Genomic DNA, 22303 nt, shown 5'->3' on the forward strand with positions numbered 1-22303 from the left:
AAATACCAATAACCTCAGATACAGAGATGGCACCACACTTACGGCAGAAAGTGAAGAACTAAAGAGCCTCTTGATGAAAGTGAAAGAGGAGAGTGAAAAAGCTGGCATAAAACTCAGCATTCAAAAAACTAAGATTATGGTGTCTGGTCCCATCACTTCATGCAAATAGATGGGAAAACAATGGAAACAGTGAGAGATTTTATTTTCTCCGGCTCCAAAATCACTGCAGATTGTGGCTTCAGCCATGAAATTAAAGGATGTTTGCTCCTTGGAAGAAAAGCCATGACCAACCTAGACAGCATATTAAAAAGCAGAGACATTACTTTACCAACAAAGGTCTGTATAGTAAAAATTATGGTTTTCCCAATAGTCATGTATGAATGTGAGAGTTGGACTATAAAGAAAGCTGAGCACCGAAGAATGGATGTTTTTGAACTGTGGTGTTGGAGACGATTCTTGAGAGTCCCTTGGACTGCAAGGAGATCAAACTAGTCAATCCTAAAGGAAATCCACCCTGAATATTCATTGAAAGGACTGATGTTGAAGCTGAAACTCCAATACTTTGGCCACCTGATGCAAAGAGCTGACTCATTAGAAAAGACCCTGATGCTGGAAAAGATTGAAGGCAGGAGGAGAAGGGGATGACAGCAGATTAGATGGTTAGATGGCATCACGCTGATGGACAAGAGTCTAAGCAAGCTCCGGGAGTTGGTGATGGACAGGGAGGCCAGGCATGCTGCAGTCCATGGGGTCGCAAATAGTCAGACATGACTGAGCTGAACTGAACAATTGGGTTAGCCTCTTTTTATTTAATGGCACTCATACCTGGAAGCAAGGGCATTGCATAAATAAGCAAAGAAAGGTATATATGTATAGACACAGATATGTTTGTCTATGTACACAGATATGTGTACATGCACATATATACTCACTATTGCAGCATACCCCCTACAAAATTTTGTTTTAAAAGCTTATGATATACTTGACATATACTTTAGAAATAATTGAATATAGACAAGCTTCAAGTGAGGAACTGTTGTAAAACATTTGCTGGTGTTCTTATTTCTGACAAAAATAAAACGTACAATTTCTTTTTTGTTTTTACTTTCTTGGTATTGAATTATGTTACTTATTTCTCTAGATTCCTCATTTTGTATATGAGAGAACAAGAAAATGAAATAAGAACAGAAATATACAGGAAGTAGAGCAATTAGCTGTGATGCCACCTTAGAGGGCAAGCATAAGTGGCCTAATTAGTGAAAGCTACATGCTACACTGTATAAGCATCAGTGAAGATATAGCCTTAGAGTTTATTATATTGTTTACTTAAGCCCTTATTTAGGAGTGGAAAGTACAACAATAAAGAAGCCATTTGCTTCAGGTGGTCTCTACTTATAATGGAGAGTATGTAGAATTTACAGTCAGGGAAATATGGAGATTCAAATTATAGCTGACCTGAGTTCTCCTGGATAAATCACTTCATCACTTTCAATCTGTGAGGCAATACTGCGTGTCTGATAAAAGCATAGGTTTACTGGATTTGTACCTGACTCTACTGTTTATTAGGTGAGTGGCCCTGGATATGTAATTTAATCTTTCTCAGTGACAGTTTCCTAATGAAATGTGAATAACAGTACTAGATTCATCAGCACGATGCTAGAAGGTGTAACAAATAAATCTCAATATCTCAACATCTTAATGCAACAGAAGTTTATTTTGCTCTGATGTTACATTCTAGGCAGGTGCTCCTAGTGGGCAGGCAGCTTTCCTACATTGTGGCAGTACATGCATCTAGGCTCCTTAGATCCTGTGGTTCCACTAACACCAAGGGTCTTTGCAGTCAATCAGTGGGAGGGGAAAGAAATCCCGAAGAAGGCACACTCAATTCTTAAAGGCTTTGGTGCAGAGTGGCATATACCATTTCCACTCAGGTTCTGTTTATAACACAGTGCCATGTGGTCACACCTAGGAGCAAGGAAACCTGAGAAAGATGGTCCTTGCCTGGGAACTCATCGTAGATGACCCTACAATGGACTCGAGCACATGAACAGTGGCAGACAACTAGCCACCTCCCAGTCTGTATCTTTTATGGCTGATGAGAGGTTCAGAGATGAGCAGCCAAACATATGCTATACAGTGAGCAATCAATAAATGATAACTGCTAATTACTAACTCCTCCAAGGTTGCCTGAGATTTTCCTGGCTGTAGCACTGAGGACCCTGTGTTTCAGGAACCCTTAGCTCCAGGCAACCTGGGATAGTTTGCTTAGAACTGTCCTGGTTTTAAAATTTAAAATTCCACATCACAAAAACCCCCTCAGTTATATGCAAAGCAGGACAGTTGGTTACCCTACTACTAATGTTATTATTATGATTGTCTTGAATAAAAGAAAATACTTTTTATTTGTGTGCTGAGTATGTGTGTGTGTATATACTGATAATTGCTTTGTTGATATGAATAAAATATAATAAATAAAAGATGCATGCATGTAAGTTGCTTCAGTCACGTCCGACTCTTTGAGACCCTTTGGACTGTAGCCCGCCAGACTCCTCTGTCCATTGGATTCTCCAGGCAAAAATACTGAAGTGGGTTGCCATGCCCTCCTGCAGCAGATCTTCCTGACTCAGGGATGGAACTCGTGTTTCTTACATCTCCTGCATTGGCAGGCAGGTTGCTTACCACTAGTGCCAACTGGGAAGCCCAAATAAAAGACATTGTTACATAAATTCTTATTTTGAAAATGATTTGATGGGAATGATGCAAAAATACATTTGAAATGTTTGCAAGAGTGAGAGCTGTCTTCAAAAGAACAGATATAAGCATGTTTAAATATTAAGACTTACTTTGAGGGGTTTCAAAAGCTGAAAGACATGAAAGGTAAATGATAGCTTAATATAAATAATTTTTAAAAAGAATTGTTCAGTTAGGAAACAGACTGATGTAGCATCTCCCAAAAGGCAGATTTGAAAAGCTAAACACACATTGTTGCTACATCCCAAAAGGATTACATTATCACTTAATACACTTTAAATGCAATATCATCCTCGCCCCTCTGCATATAGGAGTCAGCCTTTTAAAACTGATCTTTGTTCTTAAGCCAATAGATAATGAGTACACATTTTAGCAATAAATGTAGAAGAGGAATGAATTTTTCCCTTACTTCTCCAATCTTTATAAATCTATCATTAAGCTCAATTTTCTGTATTCACCAATTTTTTCTGTTTCTAATGTCTAAAGTTGCTCTCTGGGAGCAGAGCTAATTCAGAATTCACTGTGGTTTAAATCAGTCAATGGAGGCTGTTCAGTTGCTCAGATGTGTCCAACTCTTTGGACCTGCAAAACGCCAGGCTTCCCTGTCCTTCACCAACTCCTAGAGTTTGCTCAAACTCATGTCCATTGAGTCAGTGATGTCATCCAACCATCTGGTCTCTGTCATACCCTTTTTCTCCCACCAACAACCTTTCCCAGCATCAGGGTCTTTTCTAATGAGTCAGCTCTTCGCATCAGGTAGCCAAAATATTGGAGCTTCAGCATCAGTCCTTCCAATGAATATTCAGGACGGATTTTCTTTAGGATTGACTGATTTGATCTCCTTGCTGACCAAAGGACTCTCAAGAGTCTCCTCCAACACCACAGTTCAAAAGCCTCAATTCTTTGGCCCAATCAATGAAGGTGCTTTCCCCATTTTTCTCTGTATCTATCTCTATGAGTTAGAGGAACAATGGAATTGTATCAGTTCAGTTCAGTTCAGTTCAGTCGCTCAGTCGTGTCCGACTCTTTGCGACCCCATGAATCGCAGCACGCCAGGCTTCCCTGTCTATCACCAACTCCCGGAGTTCATTCAGACCCACGTCCATCGAATCTGTGATGCCATCCAGCCATCTCATCCTCTGCTGTCCCCTTCTCCTCCTGCCCCCAATCCCTCCCAGCAACAGAGTCTTTTCCAATGAGTCAACTCTTCCCATGAGGTGGCCAAAGTACTGGAGTTTCAGCTTTAGCATCATTTCTTCCAAAGAAATCCCAGGGCTGATCTCCTTCAGAATGGATGGTTGGATCTCCTTGCAGTCCAAGGGATTCTCAAGACTCTTTTCCAACACCACAGTTCAAAAGCATCAATTCTTCATATTTTATTAACAAATACTGTCTTTCCTTTTAAGTGACCAGTGATTAGATTTGTTTTTTTGTTTGTTTGTTTGTTTTTTGTTTTCCTTTTGGCAAATCCAAAGAGGAAGAGAAGATCACAAGATCTGGAAAGGAGGAAATGAGTCAAATGCAAAGACGCTTGTGTAGTTATTGAGTTGTGTCCAACTCATTGTGACCCCATGGACTATAGTCCACCAGGCTCCTTTATCCATGGGATTTCCCAGGCAAGAATATACCGGGGTGGGTTGCCATTTCCTTCTCCTGGGGTTCCTCCTGATCCAGGGATCAAACCCATATTTCCTGCATTGCATGTGTATTCTTTACCACTTAACCATGTGGACCCTGTGTACTTATGATGTAGGGGCTGGTGCTTTTTGAAATAAGGCCTCCTTTTAGGGACCAACAAGGAACATATGAGCCTTGTGAAGTGGCAAATTTCTATCATTTATATATGGGGCATCTACTATTTAACAGGGCTTCTCTGGTGGCTCAGGTGGTAAAGAATCTGCCTGCAATGCATGAGACCTGAGTTTGATGCCTGGGTTGGGAAGATTTCCTGGAGGAGGGTATGGCAACCTACTCCAGTATTCTTGCCTGGAGAATCCCCATGGACAGAGGAGCCTGGGGGGCTACAGTCCATAGTGTCTCAAAGAGTCAGATATGACTGACAGACTAAGCACAGTATACCACAGCATTTTTTGACAGGGCAATTTGCGCTTTGGCTTACTCATACAGAAATCAAGGAGGACTGTCAGAAAACAGTCCAGTAAGGCCTTCTGTGGGTCAAGATACTCTCCCAAGTCTAAGGTCTTGGGACAAGATACTCTCCCAAGTCTAAGGTCTTAAGATTTTCGATATAAATGTGACTTCTTTTCTCTTGCTATTGGTATCCCAGTGAAGTACATATTATCCTGACATATTTAATGGCATTCCCAGAGTTCCCCAGGAGAAAGTAAGTAATTCACTTTTTGATGAACAAAGGAATACTGGCTGGATGAATGATATGACTTCTAGAGAAGAAAGATAAAGAAACAGCAACCAAGACTTCCCTGGTTGTTCAGTGGTTAAGAATCTGCCTGCCAATACAGGGAATATGAGTTCGATCCCCGGTCGGGGAGGATCCCATATGCTACAGGACATCTAAGCCCATGTGCCACAGCTACTGAGAACACTGTGCTGTGTGCTGCCGCTATTGAAGTTCATGCACCCTAGAGCCCATGCCCGTGCTCCACAACAAGAGCAGCAACAAAGACCCAGTACAGCAATAAATACATATTTTAAAAAAGAATGAATTAGCAACCAAATAGACAAAATTTTGGCAATCATGCAAATCACGTTCAATAATTGAGTGAGTCATTGAATTCTACTTGGCTTACAAATCTTAATTCAATTTAGGACACCAGAATTTACACATCCTAATTATCACTTCAACCTTTATACTGCCCCGTATGACCTTTCAGAGCACAAAGACAGCACTATATTATTCCTCTGGACTTTTCAATTTGGACCTCAGTGAAAATTGGAAGAAAAAGGACTATTTTTAGAAGGACAGAATGACCTCTTGCCAATAAACGAAATCCCATTTTATTGGGAAAGTAGGGTAGACCCACGAAATGATGTGAAACTTTAGTTCTTGTCATAGCAACTTAAACTCCCTGGGTCTCAGAATTTTAAATGATAAACTGGAATGACAGTGAACCCCAGGTTCTTTACATCCATTTATATTAGAGTCTTTTATTTGCATGTTTCCCCCCACCAGACTCTGAACTTCATAATAATGTCTTATTCATCTATTCATAATCATAATGCTAAAATTAAAAAGAGAATATTTTGGTATAGAATGCAAAGTCTGGAGAAGCAATAGCTTCAGGCACCACTGTATCCAGAAGCTCAAACAATGTTCCAACATTCTATCTCTTTCTCTTGTCTCAATTTTTGGCTTTACTTTTTGGGTACCTTTCTTCATATATTGACTTCTGACAGCTTTAGCCTTGTCCTATCTTTTCACTTAACAATTCTACTGAACAGAACACTTCTCTTTAATTAGTACCACTAAAACTCCTGCAATGTTTCATTTCCTTGGTTTGGGTTATAGGTACGTGTCTTAAATATACAGTTTCTATGGCTTCTGAAGCTAAATATGCTAACTGGCCAGACATTTTTATTTACTCACCCTAAGGATTAAAAATCAGGGTAGGGTAAGATTAGCCCCAGCTAAACTGGTCTAAGGACTAAGTTTGGACTAAGGGTGGAACAGGAATATTTCCCTAAAAATAAACAGAGAAGAAGTAATGGATCCCAGAAAGATATTCACATTCTTGCCCACAAACCCTTCCCTTCCTCTGTCTCTCTGTCTTTGCCTTTGTCTTGCTCTCTTTCACAAACACACAAGGTATGTGCTCTAATTAATACAATCTGACCTGCATGTTTGAGAGTAGCTATATTTTAGAAGCAGTTTCCAAAATTAAAAAAATAACATTGGTCATTACAGGTCCGAGTTTGGTTTTTAAACAATCATTAGTAGCATCATAGTAAGAGTACTTGTCAGAAAACATTTAGACTACACAAACATAACTAGATGAATTTTAAAAATGAAAGCAATGATAGCCAACTTCCTGTATATTTCTCCTACCGAATTCCACATTCTATTGAACTTTTCCTCTTGAAAATCGTTATGCTTCAAATATTAGATTAACCCAGGTTTAATACAATTCATTTCTAGCCCAAGAGTCTGTGTATTTTCTCCCTTCAAATTGGAAGCCCCCCAAATACTAGTTTTCTGCTAAATTATAAATTCTATTAAATTATAGCTCAAACTAAACAGGTTTTATCAAATCTAAAAATGATATATTTTTTAAACTCTTGAAATTAAAATATGGATGGAAGTGTTTTGTAATTCTCTACTTGGGGTCCCCCTTGTTAACACATTTCCCTTATAATTAAATGACATTTAACAACATTATTTCAAATAATAATTACTTTTAAGAGATTCATTCATTAGTTTGAAACATGAAATGTCTATCATTGCAGGCAAAATGCCACCAAATAATAAATATTTCAAATAAAACTATAGTTTGGTAAAACAATTACCATTTTAGAATCATATCAGTGATACGGAAACATTCAGAGGACAGTTCATGCATTAAATTCAACATTAATTTTTAAGGAGATTTTGTGCAGCCTAAACATCACTTTGAGAAAGGGTGTTTACTGCTACATTGTTTCTTGAAGTGCTTAATGTCAGTCAATAATACTAACAAAAATTTTATTAATTAGTTTTTTCTTTAGGGTATTGAACTGGGGAAATATTAGGAGCAGACATTAAATTATGGTTACTTTGCCTATTTCATTGCATTGTCATTTCTCTTCTATGTTAATCTCATCTCATTCGAAGAACTGAGACAAGTCATCATTCATAACTGCCAGTATTCATTCACAATTCAAGAAAGACTTTTCTTCTACTACCCTTTCTAGCTCTTTTATTCTACTTTGGACCTTATGACAAAATCTAGATATCTCTGAGATCATAGTACTTTGAATGCTTTTTGTATGCTCTTGTTAATGTTACCATCACAATATAATGACTGTACAGCCTGGAGAACAGGAATGGCCTTATTTTTCATCTTTGTATACAGTATCAGAAACATACATATTAAATTATATACCTTAAAGCAAACTTGAAGACAAAGGGGACATCAAAATACTGCCAAGTGTTTTAAAACATATTAAATTCTATCACAAATGGAAATTTTTGACTGCCTATGTTTCTGGTAGCAGAAACATTTTTATAAGAATATAACTATTTTTACATACAAATAAAGGAAAATTGTATAAAATATCACTTACAAAAATTAATTTGTAGTGAATCATCTTTCAGATACATTCAGTAAGAATTTAAATTTCTTTTGGTTTGAAACATATGAAAAAGAGATTTATTTCTAACAAAGCTATGAATCCATAGGGCTAAAAATTTCCGACACTGCAGAAGAACTTATAATGAAAACAGTCTCCTGCTATATTTCTCCCACTGTACAACCTTCTCCACTAGAATAAAATTCCCAACTTTATTCTTTTTGGTTTCAGATTCTTCCTATAGTTGCCTACAGAAGTCTTATATGACTATAGAAGATTTATAAGGTATCATTTATAGTCTTTCTGCTGTGATAGTTGAAAGTTAGTTCAAATATTTCAACACCATCTCCACCTTACCTCTCAATATATATACACATCACTTTTTAGTTCTAACCTGGAACTTCAAACAAAAATACTAGAACCTCAATTTTTCATTTCAGTAACTTACACAGAGTATTCTTTGGCTCCATTGCTTTACAACATGAGGAAATGTGCAATCTTACCCTAGCCTAATGATCCCCACCACCTCTGCCTACAAACTGATTTCTCAGTTTCATCTGTATTTTTAGTTTTATGTTTTCTGAATTTAACTTTCATATTTTCTGAAACTTAGCCATATGTTCTCTGTTTAGCCATAACCATTGATTCTAGAAGATATAAACTATTAAAACTGCTTATACCACTACGAGCAGGAAAATAACATAGTTAGGATGCTTGGAATACATTTTCTTCCCTCTTTTTATAATGTCCTAATTTTTAAATTACTTAATAGTGTGCAGTTCAAATGTATGCAGTGTTTTTACACTCCATCAATCACCTCAAGAATTTTTAAGTTCTCCATAACACCGTAAATTCTTTTGCTTCTCATGGGGGTCGCTGTCTTGGATGTCTTTGTGCTTCTTGACTCTTCCTACACAGTAATATAGGATGTCTTCATGCAAAATCTTTTTGGTTGCCTTTCTGTGCTTTCTCAGTTCCAAAGTTTCCTGACTCTTTGCATATCTGAAATGCTTTTTTTTTGTCCTCACATTTGAATGACAAGTTTGTCTAGGTATACAGTTCAAGTTTGAAAATATTCCCTCAACATTTTGAAGGAGTGTGTCTGCATATAGTAATGTTGGTGAATCTCATGGTATTATTCATTGTTTTAATTGTGGTCTCTTCTTTTTCTCTTGAAGCTTTTAATAGCTCTCTCTCTCTCTTCATTTTTAGTTCCTGAAAGTTCCTGCTGCCTTGTCACTTAAAACTCTTTATTTATTGTGACAAAGCACTTTGTGGGCCATTTTAACTTAAAATCTGATTTTAAAATTTCTAATTGGCACTCACTAATTCTGTATAAATCTATTTTCCCTTTGGAAATCCAAGCAGTCACATGTATTTTCTGGTTCCATTCTCTAGTTTTTGTTTTTATTTATTTGTTCTTTTCTTCTAATTTTAGTGTTTTCTTTAATTTTATATTTCAATCCACGTTAAGATTTTTTTGGACTCATATATTTTTTAAAGTTCCAAGAGCTGTTTTTTCCCTATTATTTCTATTTCATTCTGTTTGGCTTTTTAAAGATGAAATATCTCTCTGAATCTATCTGGTAATAACAGTAGGAGTGGTTTTAGATTTTTGTTTATTTTATATGTTTATTTAATTGTGTCCCTTAATTATCTCTGTGTAATCCCTGGGTATATTTTTTCATTTTAGTTCTTAGATTCTTATTATTTATTGTTATTTAGATTCTTTACTGCTATTCTACATATATGTTTTTGTGTTCATACATAAGAAAGAAAGCAAAAAAAGCAAAAAGAGAGAGGCAAACTTGAAAGAATTAGTATTTAGTTAATAAATAACCATGGAGGCAACAGAGAAACCATGTTGGGAAGTTGTACCACCTAGTAATTGAGACTATAAGCTCTAGAATCAGAATGCTAAAGATCTAACAGGAACTCCAGCTTTAATAGTTGTGGGATATTTGTTTTCCCTCTCTGAGACTTGGTTTCCTAATATCTAAAATATGCACAATAATGATTAACTTTTACTTACAGGATTTTTGTGAGCATTAACTTATATATGTGACACAATAAGATAATGTAATTGCTATGAGTGACTGGCACTGTGAGAAAACACTCTGAATAGAATCTGAAGCTGTCCATAGTCTTTTACAGATCTAAAACAATTAATTACTACCACAAAAAGTGACATTGATTTTCTATAGATAGATTTTTATAATACTTCTATATGAAGTATTAAATAAGAAGACATGAATGTTATGGGTCTAAGTTATTAAACATATGCAACTGACCTTTCTCAAGTAGACTTTAATATTGCCCCCATTTCCTTTGTTTTTGTATGAAGTTTTAAAGAGGTTATATTTTCAAAATATTTGGATACATTACACTTTTCAAAAATGTAAGTCAGAAATAAATCAACATTATGAGTACTTAGAGAGAATACCATACAGGGAAAAAAAGAAATAAGCAAATAAATAAAGCCTTGGGAAGACATGGGTGGTGTGATGGAAAGAAGCCAGGAGCATATACTTAGAGAACCTAGACCTGATTCCCCTCTTCCTTCTTTGCTCCAAGGCACCTAAGTCACACTCACAACCTGAGCATCACCTCCTCATTTGCAAATTGTTCAAATGCCCATACAAATTAAAGATTCTAGAATCATTTATCCATAAGTTAAAAACTCCCTTTCGTGTCATCTTGGATAAGACATGCAAATCAGAAATCTATTTTGATATCTTAGAAACCTCACCCAGTGTGATTCTAAGTGAGATTTCTTAATATAACTTCATATATATATATATATATATATATATATATATATATATCCTATCTAGTACTTTCTCTTTAGTAGTTTCTCTATCTAGTACTTTCCTTTATTACTTTCTCTATTTAGTACCTTCTTCTTTATCAAGTTGTCTAAGATAAACTTCTGAAACCAGCCATAGCTAGGAGTGATAAATACCTTCCTACATGTGCCTCTAGGAAAGACTGTGAACTTGCTCCTGTAGTTTTTCTAATACACATAGAAGTGGTGTTAATCCCACTGCTAGGCATACACACCGAGGAAACCAGAATAGAAAGAGACACGTGTACCCCAATGTTCATCGCAGCACTGTTTATAATAGCCAGGACATGGAAATCACCTAGATGTCCATCAGCAGATGAATTGATAAGAAAGCTGTGGTACATATACACAATGGAGTATTACACAGCCTTAAAAAGAATGCATTTGAATCAGTTCTAATGAGGTGGATGAAACTGGAGCCTATTATACAGAGTGAAGTAAGCCAGAAAGAAAAACACCAATACAGTATACTAACACATATATATGGAATTTAGAAAGATGGTAATGATAAACCTGTACGTGAGACAGCAAAAGAGACACAGATGTATAGAACAGACTTTTGGACTCTGTGGGAGAGGGAGAGGGTGGGATGAGTTGGGAGAATGGCATTGAAACATGTATACTATCATGTAAGAAAGGAATCGCCAGTCTATGTTCGATACGGGATACAGGATGCTTGGGGCTGGTGCACGGGGATGATCCAGAGAGAAGATATGAGGTGAGAGGTGGGAGGGGGGTTCAGGATTGGGAACTCATGTACACCTGTGGCGGATTCATGTCAATGTATGGCAAAACCAATACAGTATTGTAAAGTAAAATAAAGTAAAAATAAAAATTAAAAAAAAATAAAAAATAAAAGTCAAACACACCTAGGGTTAAGTTTAAGAGTATCTATCATACTCTCCAAAAAGTACCTTCCAGAGTTCTGTTCAATTCAGCTTCACTAGAGTTAAATCTGCTTTAAGGAATATTAACTATGATGATATTCAAGTTAATCATGAATAACTAAAAAGATTTATCTTGCTGTCAGTCTCAGCCCAGTTGAATAACTGAGCATGTGAAATGTAAGGAATTTAAAAATAGTAAACTATGCTAATTAGAAAAAGCATTTTAGGTGTCAAACACCTTCAAACTCCTGTGGGTGTTTATATATGGATATAAATTTTCCATTTTACGTGATATTATTGAAAAGGCAATACTGCCATGTTATTGATGATCAAAGTGAAGTTTAAATAAATGAAGTTTTGTAGTTTATTCAGGGATTGATTAGTTCAATGGGTTGTGCTGTTTCCTATAATCAGATGTGAACTTTGGTTTAATATTCAAGAAAGTCTACTGTTCTGGTTCTATTGGTTACTTTTCTGTCCTTAGCTTCACTGTCCCCTTCTCAGGTGGTCTTCCTTGACCACTCTGTCTTATTATCATTTTACCCCTTTAATTTCCTTCAAAGCATTTTAGTAACCAGTGATTATGCTGTTTCTTTCTTTACTGTCTCTCTCCCACAACAGAGTGTCAGCTCCACATATTAGGAGATTTTATCTGCATTTATTTTCTATTATTTATCTGTATTATCTGAATCTATATATATCTGCATTATTTTCTGTTATTTTCTATCTCCAGCCTTTAGTACAATGCCTAGTGCCAAGTATAAGCTTAACGCATATTTTAAATAAGTAAAAGAAGACCAGGTCACACATTTAAGCTGTTTGAGAGCTATTTTCATACTATTCCCTGACTTAAAATATAGAGATTTCTATCAATTTTTGTATATAATTCTGTTATAACATTACATTACTTAAGGGAATATTATCTCAGAACCTCAGGATTCTTCCTGTGACTCAACCATCTTTAATACTTGGCTTCCAACATCATCCCCAGAAGAGGAAAGAGCAAGAAAAATGGTACATGACAGATGTATAGCATGGTAGATCCGCAGCATGGCTGGTAACCTTTCATTGGCCAGAATTCTGTCACATAGCTACCTGCAACTATAGGGAGGCAATAATACGGAAATGAAGTCTATCTGTGGCCCAGGACAAAATGAAAATGAAGTGGGTGGACACATTGCAAGGATTTGCCACATGGCTTAAGTTACTATATATCTATTATCATTTTTAAAAAACGTGGGCTTTACTCATATATTGTATATCTAACGCAGTGACTGAAACATACTTAGCCTGTAATCAATACTTATTAAATAAATTATGTTGAGGTAGATACGTTGGATTTATATTTTAAGGACATCTTATAAACTCATAATTGTATGTCAAATACATAATGCTTCAGTTCTTTTTGTCTTATAGCATCAAGCCTACACATAATACTTTCTTTTGAATTAAGGAAGATAAAAACTTAGGTGAGATTCACTGATATTGATCATTCATCAATTCCACGTATACTTTAAGCTCCTTTGAAGGTCATTTGGCTACCAACATTTGACAAAATTGGATCTGGCTTAAGTGCTCTACTTTTCCATGCTTGCTCAGATTTTATAATTTATTGACTCCACAAGATTTTCCTTAATCACTTCTGACAGATAAGGAAGTTAATAACAAAATTATGTAAGAAAAAATCTTCCTTTTCAGTCTCAGAACTTTAGTCATCAGTTTTCACTGTCCCACTGTACTGCTTTTCAAAGCTGGTTTTACAAAGTCAGGTAAACAATTGAGTGAATCTAATTGCGTGCAGTCCTTGTTGTCAGAGCATTAGCACTGAAATCTCAGCTATGTAACACAAAAAAAGTTATATAACTCGTCTGAGTTTCAGACAAGTTAACTTACCCGTGAAATGGTGATCATACAGCCTGTTCAGAGAAGCCAGCTTGTGCGAAAACACTGTGGAAATACAAAGCATTGTACTGAAGTCAGCTATTATTATTTTTGGTATGCTTATTGATGCTTCACTTCTTTTTTTTTTTCATATCAATACTTTCTCAATAAAGTTGTAGGGAAGAATCTTTAATCAGCTAAATTTCATTGTTCATACATATAATGCAGATTATCAAGGAGATCATATTTTCCAAGTTTCAGAAACAGGATCTTTCATTGGGCTTATCTGCATAACAACCCGAAAATTTCACCAAGAGAAGGTAAAAATTCCTACAGATGAAAATGTGAAAATTAAAGAAAAACACACAGTAATATTACAGAATCATAGCTATAAAAGGTCTTATGATTAGAGTTTCAAGATGCAACAAGGGATTGGAGTCAAATTAAAATCAAGATGAATATAATTCACTGTAAAATCAAGTGATTTTTATGTTTATCATGGCATTCGCAACAAGAAACAAACAATAAAGATAGTGCTAAGTCATGTCTGATTCTTGCAACCCTATGGACTACAGCCTGCCAGCCTCCTCTGTCCTTGGTATTTTCCGAGCAAGAATACTGGAGTGGTTTGCCATTTCTTTCTCCAGGGGATCTTCCTGACCCAGGAATCGAACCCAGGTCTCCAGAATTGCAGGCAGATTCAAACAAACAATGGGAATTTCTAAATAGGGCAGCTTTTAAGATTAGATCATTCTGGTCTGAATCTCTGCTCTGCCACTTGTTACCTAGTCTATTGAGACTTCAACCTTCTCATCCCCCCAAAATTGATTAATAACTGTGACATATGGCTCTACTGCTAGAAAAGATGGTGTATTTACAGTGCCTAGCACAGTGCCCCAATAGATGGATCTCAAAAATAGCAACACTGACAGATGGCATCAGGAAGATAAATCCCCCAATCTCTCTCTACACTTACCACGCAGTCTTTCCATTTTCTCCTGTTACTTTTTTTAGCCTATCTAGTCTGGACATCCAGTGATCAAGGCTGTCTTGGAGAATTTAACACTTGATTTTAACATTACCAGTCTCTTGCCAATTTTAAATTCTAGATAATCACTGTTGCTGAATTAACCAGTCTCATCACAGAAATTGTTGCCTGAGAATATCACATCCATTCTCAAACCTACCAAAATTAGTGCTTTCACTAATAGTCAAAATAATCTCTTTCTAACCTTAACATACACACAGTTGGTGTTGGTTTTAGTTTTACCTGAGAGTTTTTTGATTTCTCAACAATGTTTATTTTTTTCCAGACCTAAACTGTATTCTTCCCAGTCTCTAAGCAAATCTTCTAGACTAACAAAGACACTTCCTCACTTTCCCTGATTCCTTCAGAGTGAAATCATCTCAATCTCTCCCTTTTTGTTTGTTTTCTATTGTGTATGTACATGAATGCATGCACGTATGGTTGATGTTGATGCTCGTATTATCTACTTGTGTATTTATGTTAGCGGGTATATATTTGCCTAAAAGCTTGTGTAGTACTTTTCCTGTATGTTCTTATGTGAGTGTAGGCTTGTGTGTGTGTTCTTGTATATCCCCTACCATTTAAACAGTCTGTAAAAAAACAGCCCTTGTTTTTCTTATTCTTTCTATGTAACCCCATTGTAATACAAATTTTATGGATGTTCAGTAAATATTTGGATAAATAATGAAAATTTCTATCCATTAAGCACAACTATATTTTTCTTTACCACATAAATCCCAATACCTAAACACAATGGCAGAAAACATGATTATGCTGGATTGAATATTTTAATATGCTGTTCTTTAGATGGAATTATAGAGTCTGGAATTCAGTGTATCATTTACATATTTTTATACCTCATTAATCCAGGCCAGAAATACTGAGACAGTATTTTTTCCTTAACTTGTGAATTACAGCATGAATACGAAAATTCACATGTATTTTTCATAATAATGAAAAGTGTTCATGATACAATTGCTGGTTTATCAAACAAAATAATATTTCATTCTTTATATATATAAGGGCTTTATCATAATTTCTAAAATAAAATGACTTTTTCTATTAGCAATACCACTTTCCAAAAGCAAGAGTAAACAAAAGCATGCCAACATCTTTTGGAGGGAACAGAAATACCTGTAAATTGATCGAGTGATAATTACTTGAATTCTATTTCTTAGGGACAGTTGACAATTTTTTAAAAAAAATTTATTTAAAACCTGCTTTAAAAAGTTACTGGCTTTATAGAGGTATAAGTCATACATCACATAATTCTTCCATTTTAAGTATACAATTCACTCTTCTTACCATATTCAAAGAGGTTTACAGCCATCACCACAGCTCATTTTAAATGTCTTCATTACTCCCTAAAGAAACACTGTATTCAAGACCCCGAAAGGAAACCCCACACCTATGTCTTCCCACTTCTACAACCCAGCCCTACAAAAACCATATATGCTAGCTCTGTCTTTTGAGGATTGCTCTGTTTCTGGAATTGGTAGCCGGACCCTGAGCAACTGGACAAGAACCAGTGTTAGTACAGTGTCACCTTTATCACTATCTCCTATAACCCAGTCAGAAGATTCCATAGTGAAGATGGTGGTTAAGAGAGGAATAAACGTGCATGTACTTCATTATTCTCTAAAATTTAAGAATTTTGGGGAAATATGCAATTACCAGGCCCAGTCATGAAATAACAGAAGCAATAGAGACCAAAATAACTCTGGCAGTCAGACTCTGTCCTCAGATTCCAGTAAACACCCTAAAAGTTGAAGGAAGTTGGAAAGTTTCAATACGACACCATTACTTTTCTCCTTTTCTAAATATTCACAGTAGAATGGCCTCATTTCATTAGCTTCTAGAGCTTTTTATTTTTAGTCTACTCTGCTTTATACTGCCTGTTCATTGGTTACAGGAATAGATGCTGGCATTCAAGGGCAAACAGGGTCATACCAAGAGGACAGATTCAGAACCATCAAGCTAATCTATAACCAATGAAGGCAATAGAGCACAAGATTATATCTTATTCAATCACTGTATAACTTGAGATTTTTACATTTGGAGTTGGCTTGTTAGTAACAATGTATTTCCTCAAATTTCACAGTTAAGCAGATGACACAAAACACCGAGAAGAAATGGATAAAATATCTAGACAAAAAAAAGGAGGATAGGATGCGCTTGATGTCTTTTGTATGATAGACACATGTCATTTTCTGTCTAATAAAAGAAGTACATGGTTATAAGAAGAGGCTGATAATAGCTGTACTTATGCACCCCTTATATTAACTGAAGAAAAATCATCAGACAGAGGTTAGCTTCTGATCAGTGTGGACAGTCAACATACACACACAGAGAATAATATTTATATTTGACATCTTCCCTGAAGGACTTCAACTCTAACTCAGAGGAACCACAGCTGAGGCAGGTCACCCTGAGGATGAGCAGTAATATAGGTTCACAAGGGAAAATAGAGGGTCAACACAGTTTATGCAGTCCTATAACACGGGCAAGTCTGAATAGTAGAAGGAAAACAGGAACATATCAATTATCAAAGAAATGTTTAAACTGTCCTTATAATTTGGCTTTAAATTGGTATCTCAACTACACTAACTTTTTAAAAAGAAATCACAAATTTATTCAATTTATTGGTGATTTATGCAGAGTTTAACTGAAGATTGGTTTCCTGTCAAAAGCCTTAAAAAATGTGATTATCAATAGTGCTAAAACAAAATAGGTAGTAATTACGCATGTGTGTGTGCTAAGTCACTTCAGTCATGTCTGACTCTGTGTAACCCTGTGGACTGTAGCCCACCAGGCTCCTCAGTCCATGGAATTCTCCATGCAGGAATACTGAAGTGAGTTGCCATGCCCTGCTCCACGGGATCTTTGCAACCCAGGGATTGAACCTGCATCTCCTGCATTGCAGGCAGATTCTTTTACTACTGAGCCACTGGGGAAGCCTGGTAGTAATTATACCAACTGAAAACTTTCATATACTAGAAATGCACCAAATGTATTTGTTGGCTGAATTACTTACAGTCAAACTTTTAAATCAATATTCAGAACAAGTCAAAGCCAAAATTGAATTAAGCTGTCATAGAACAACCTTCTAAAATAAATATGACTTTAAAAAAAATCGGTTACTATTTATCATTTACTACTATACTATTTTGCTATTTAATTTTATTTAAACTTTTAAAAAGTTGGCCTTTTATTGGAGGAGCCCCCTTCTCATCCTTATTTGATCTAGATTGCTCCTATAGTTACCACAATGTGCTACTGCAATACGAACTACTTGCTTGTTTGAAACCTAGGACTGTGCAGTAATGAGGTTATTTCTGTCCAGCTCTGCCAGTAAGGGATATTAATAATGCACTGATAGTGTTTTTCTTCACTTAATAATAGTAACTGACTAAGGTAGAGCCATCTTTACTTCATTTTCTGAACTGCAGTATCATTGGGGCAGATGCAATTTTTCTGAAGCACCTTTCAAACTTAACTGTCATATGCTTCCTCAAGAAGATATTTCACTTACTTTCAAAAAAAAATTTCTAATATTTTTGTAAATACTTCCTGCTTCACACAATCTCTTGGGGGAGAAAACATGCCTAAACCTTGAACTGGAAATATGGCCCTAGGACAATGTAGCTAGCTTTATAGACATGCAAATTGTTTCTAAGTTTTCATTGGCATCTAAGATTTCATGTGCTCAGTCACTCAGTCGTGTCCAATTCTTTGAGACCCTATGAACTGTAGCCCACCAAGGTTCTCTGTTGATGGGATTCTCCAGGCAAGAACACTGGAGTGGGTTGTCATTTCCTCCTCCAGAGGATCTTCCTGACCCAGGGACTGAACTGGTGTCTCCTGCATCTCTTGCATTGGCAGGCAGATTCTTTTATCACTGAACCACCTGGGAGGCCCAAAGATTTCATAACATCTGTACTAAATTCAGAATCTTCCCTGGAGAAGAATGTTAGAAGGTTTTTGATTAGTGAAGACTATCCCCACCCCAAAATACCTATACTTTCTAATCACATGAATTTGATTCTAGCAAATAAACTAATATATATTTTTTCTCCATGTTAACCTGATTGGACAAAATTGGGCCCATCTCTATAACATTTAAAATATTATGGTGACAATTAAGTTTTAAATCTTTAGAACAGGTGATCTAAAAGCCTTTCAGGATTTGACTGTTCTTTGGAATATAAAAAAGCTATAAATTCATATTTACTTGTATTTTTACTATTATTCACAGAGAAAAAAATCTACATGCAGACAAACCACTAATTTATTTACCAGAGACTCACTGGAAGATCCAGAGTTTTCACCACTGTTGTGAAAGACTTAATTTGTAATATCTTTACCTTAAATTATTAACTGAGCACATACTGTGTCCCAGACACTGTTCTAGACACTGAGGATATTCCAAGAAATTAAAAAAAAGAAAAGTCTACCCTCAGGGGCTTACATTAGCAAGTTCAGTTCAGTTCAGTTCAGTTGCTCAGTTGTGTCCAACTGTTTGCGACCCAAGGAATCGCAGCACGCCAGGCCTCCCTGTACATCACCATCTCCCAGAGTTCACTCAGACTCACGTCCATTGAAACCATGAGGCCATCAAGCCATCTCATCCTTGGTCATCCCCTTCTCCTCCTGCCCCCAATCCCTCCAGCATCAGAGTCTTTTCCAATGAGCCAACACTTCGCATGAGGGGGCCAAAGTACTGGAGTTTCAGAATTAGCATCATTATTTCCAAAGAAATCCCAGGGTTGATCTCCTTCAGAATAGACTGGTTGGATCCTGCATTCCAAGGGACTCTCAAAAGTCTTCTCCAACATCACATTTCAAAACCATCAATTCTTCGGTGCTCAGCCTTCTTCACAGTCCAACTCTCACATCCATACATAACCACAGGAAAAACCATAGCCTTGACTAGACGGACCTTAGTCGGCAAAGTAATGTCTCTGCTTTTGAATATGCTATCTAGGTGAGTCATAACTTTCCTTCCAAGGAGTAAGCGTCTTTTAATTTCATGGCTGCAGTCACCATCTCCAGTGATTTTGGAGCCCCCCCCCCTAAAAAAATAAAGTCTGACACTGTTTCCATGTTTCCCCATCTATTTCCTATGAAGTGATGGGACCGGATGCCATGATCTTAGTTTTCTGAATGTTGAGCTTTAAGCCAACTTTTTCACTCTCCTCTTTCACTTTCATCAAGAGGCTTTTTAGTTCCTCTTCACTCTCTGCCATAAGGGTGGTGTCATCTGCATATCTGAGGTTATTGATATTTCTCCCGGCAATCTTGATTCCAGCAAGGGGAGAGAAAAATAAAAATCATTAAGTGCTTTGAGAATTATATAGTGGTGAAGACAAACAGAAGGTACTGACAAGAAAGTTCTAAAATAAAATAAATCATCATCATCTCTCTATGTTTCTTGGAGACTTTCTTTAGAAAATTTCTTTTCTAAACTGTGATTTTGTTTGTACTACAATTCGAAGTACTAAGTAGATCTATTTTGGTCATTTTCTTGCTGTGAAAATTGTGCTGAACAAATCAAATATTATAATGTCTGTTATGCTTGAGCCAATGTTTTCTTTTGAAAACATTATAGCCTGTGATAAGGACAATCTGTTTTAGCATTAGATAGTATGTTAAGAAAATTATATGAAATAACTTAGGGAACATCCATTCAAATTCATCATACTTTTGAATAACACTAATAATGTTCTATAAGAATATTAAAGTATTCAAAAGCATTTTACATGTTCAGTTCAGTTCAGTTCAGTCACTCAGTCCTGTCCGACTCTTTGCAACCTCATGAATCGCAGCACGCCAGGCCTCCCTGTCCATCATCAACTCCCAGAGTTCACTCAGACTCTGGTCCATCGAGTCTGTGATGCCATCCAGCCATCTCATCCTCTGTTGTCCCCTTCTCCTCCTGCCCCCAATCCCTCCCAGCATCAGAGTCTTTCCAATGAGTCAACACTTCGCATGAGGTGGCCAAAGCACTGGAGTTTCAGCTTCAGCATCATTCCTCCCAAAGAACACCCAGAGCTGATCTCCTTTAGAATGGACTGGTTGGATTTCCTTGCAATCCAAGGGACTTTCAAGAGTCTTCTCCAACACCACAGTTCAAAAGCATCAATTCTTCAGTGCTCAGCCCCAGGTGCTGGGGCTTCCCTGGTGGCTCAGAGGTTAAAGCGTCTGCCTCCAACGTGGGATACCTGGGTTTGATCCCGGGGTTGGGACGATCCCCTGGAGAAGGAAATGGCAATCCACTTCAGTATTCTTGCCTGGAGAATCCCATGGATGGAGAAGCCTAGTAGGTTACTGTCCATGGGGTTGCAAAGAGTCGGACATGACTGAGCGACTTCACCTTCACCTTCAGCTTTCTTCACAGTCCAACTCTCACATCCATACATGACCACAGGAAAAACCATAGCCTTGACTAAACGGACCTTTGTTGGCAAAGTAATGTCTCTGCTTTACAATATGCTACCTAGATTGGTCATAACTTTTCTTCCAAGGAGTAAGCGTCTCCTAATTTCATGACTGCAGTCATCATCTGCAGTGATTCTGGAGCCCAAAAAGATAAAGTCTGACACTGTTTCCACCATTTCCCCATCTATTTCCCAGGGAGTGATGAGACCAGATGCCATGATCTTCGTTTTCTGAATGTTGAGCTTTAAGCCAACTTTTTCGCTCTCCTCTTTTACCTTCATCAAGAGGCTTTTTAGTTCCTCTTCACTTTCTGCCATAAGGGTGGTGTCATCTGCATATCTGAGGTTATTGATATTTCTCCCAGCAATCTTGATTCCAGCTTGTGCTTCTTCCAGCCCAGCGCTTCTCATGATATACTCTCCATAGAAGTTAAATAAGCAGGGTGACAATATACAGCCTTGACATACTCCTTTTCCTATTTGGAACCAGTCTGTTGTTCCATGTCCAGTTCTAACTGTTGCTTCTTGACCTGCATACAGGTTTCTCAAGAGGCAGGTCAGATGATCTGGTATTCCCATCTCTTTCAGAATTTTCCACAGTTATTGTGATCCACACAGTCAAAGGCATTGGCATAGTCAATAAAGCAGAAATGGATGTTCTTCTGGAACTCTCTTGCTTTTTCCATGATCCAGAGGATGTTGGTAATTTGATCTCTGGTTCCTATGCCTTTTCTAAAACCAGCTTGAACATCTGGGAGTTCACGGTTCATGTATTGCTGAAGCCTGGCTTCCAGAATTTTGAGCATTACTTTACTAGCATGTGAGATGAGTGCAATTGTGTGGTAGTTTGAGCATTCTTTGGCATTGCCTTTCTTTGGGATTGCAATGAAAACTGACCTTTTCCAGTCCTGTTGCCACTGCTGAGTTTTCCAAATTTGCTGGCATATTGAGTGCAGCACTTTCACAGCATCATCTTTCAGGATTTGAAAGAGCTCAACTGGAATTCCATTTACATGTAACCTATCTTTTATGACATGGTAATATAACTGAAAAATCAGTATTTATGTCACTTAATTAAATATGTTACAACATATGTTGAAAATCAAGAATAAGAAACCTTAGGAATTTATCAAAGTATAGATGCCAATAGTAATAAATTTCCAAATAATCAAAGTGAGTTTTAGTGTCATTTTTCTATCAGTTTGTATCAAGTTCAAAATATCATTCTAAC

The sequence above is a fragment of the Ovis aries genome, chromosome 19, assembly GCF_016772045.2.
Source record: "Ovis aries strain OAR_USU_Benz2616 breed Rambouillet chromosome 19, ARS-UI_Ramb_v3.0, whole genome shotgun sequence".
NCBI classification, from domain to species: domain Eukaryota; kingdom Metazoa; phylum Chordata; class Mammalia; order Artiodactyla; family Bovidae; genus Ovis; species Ovis aries.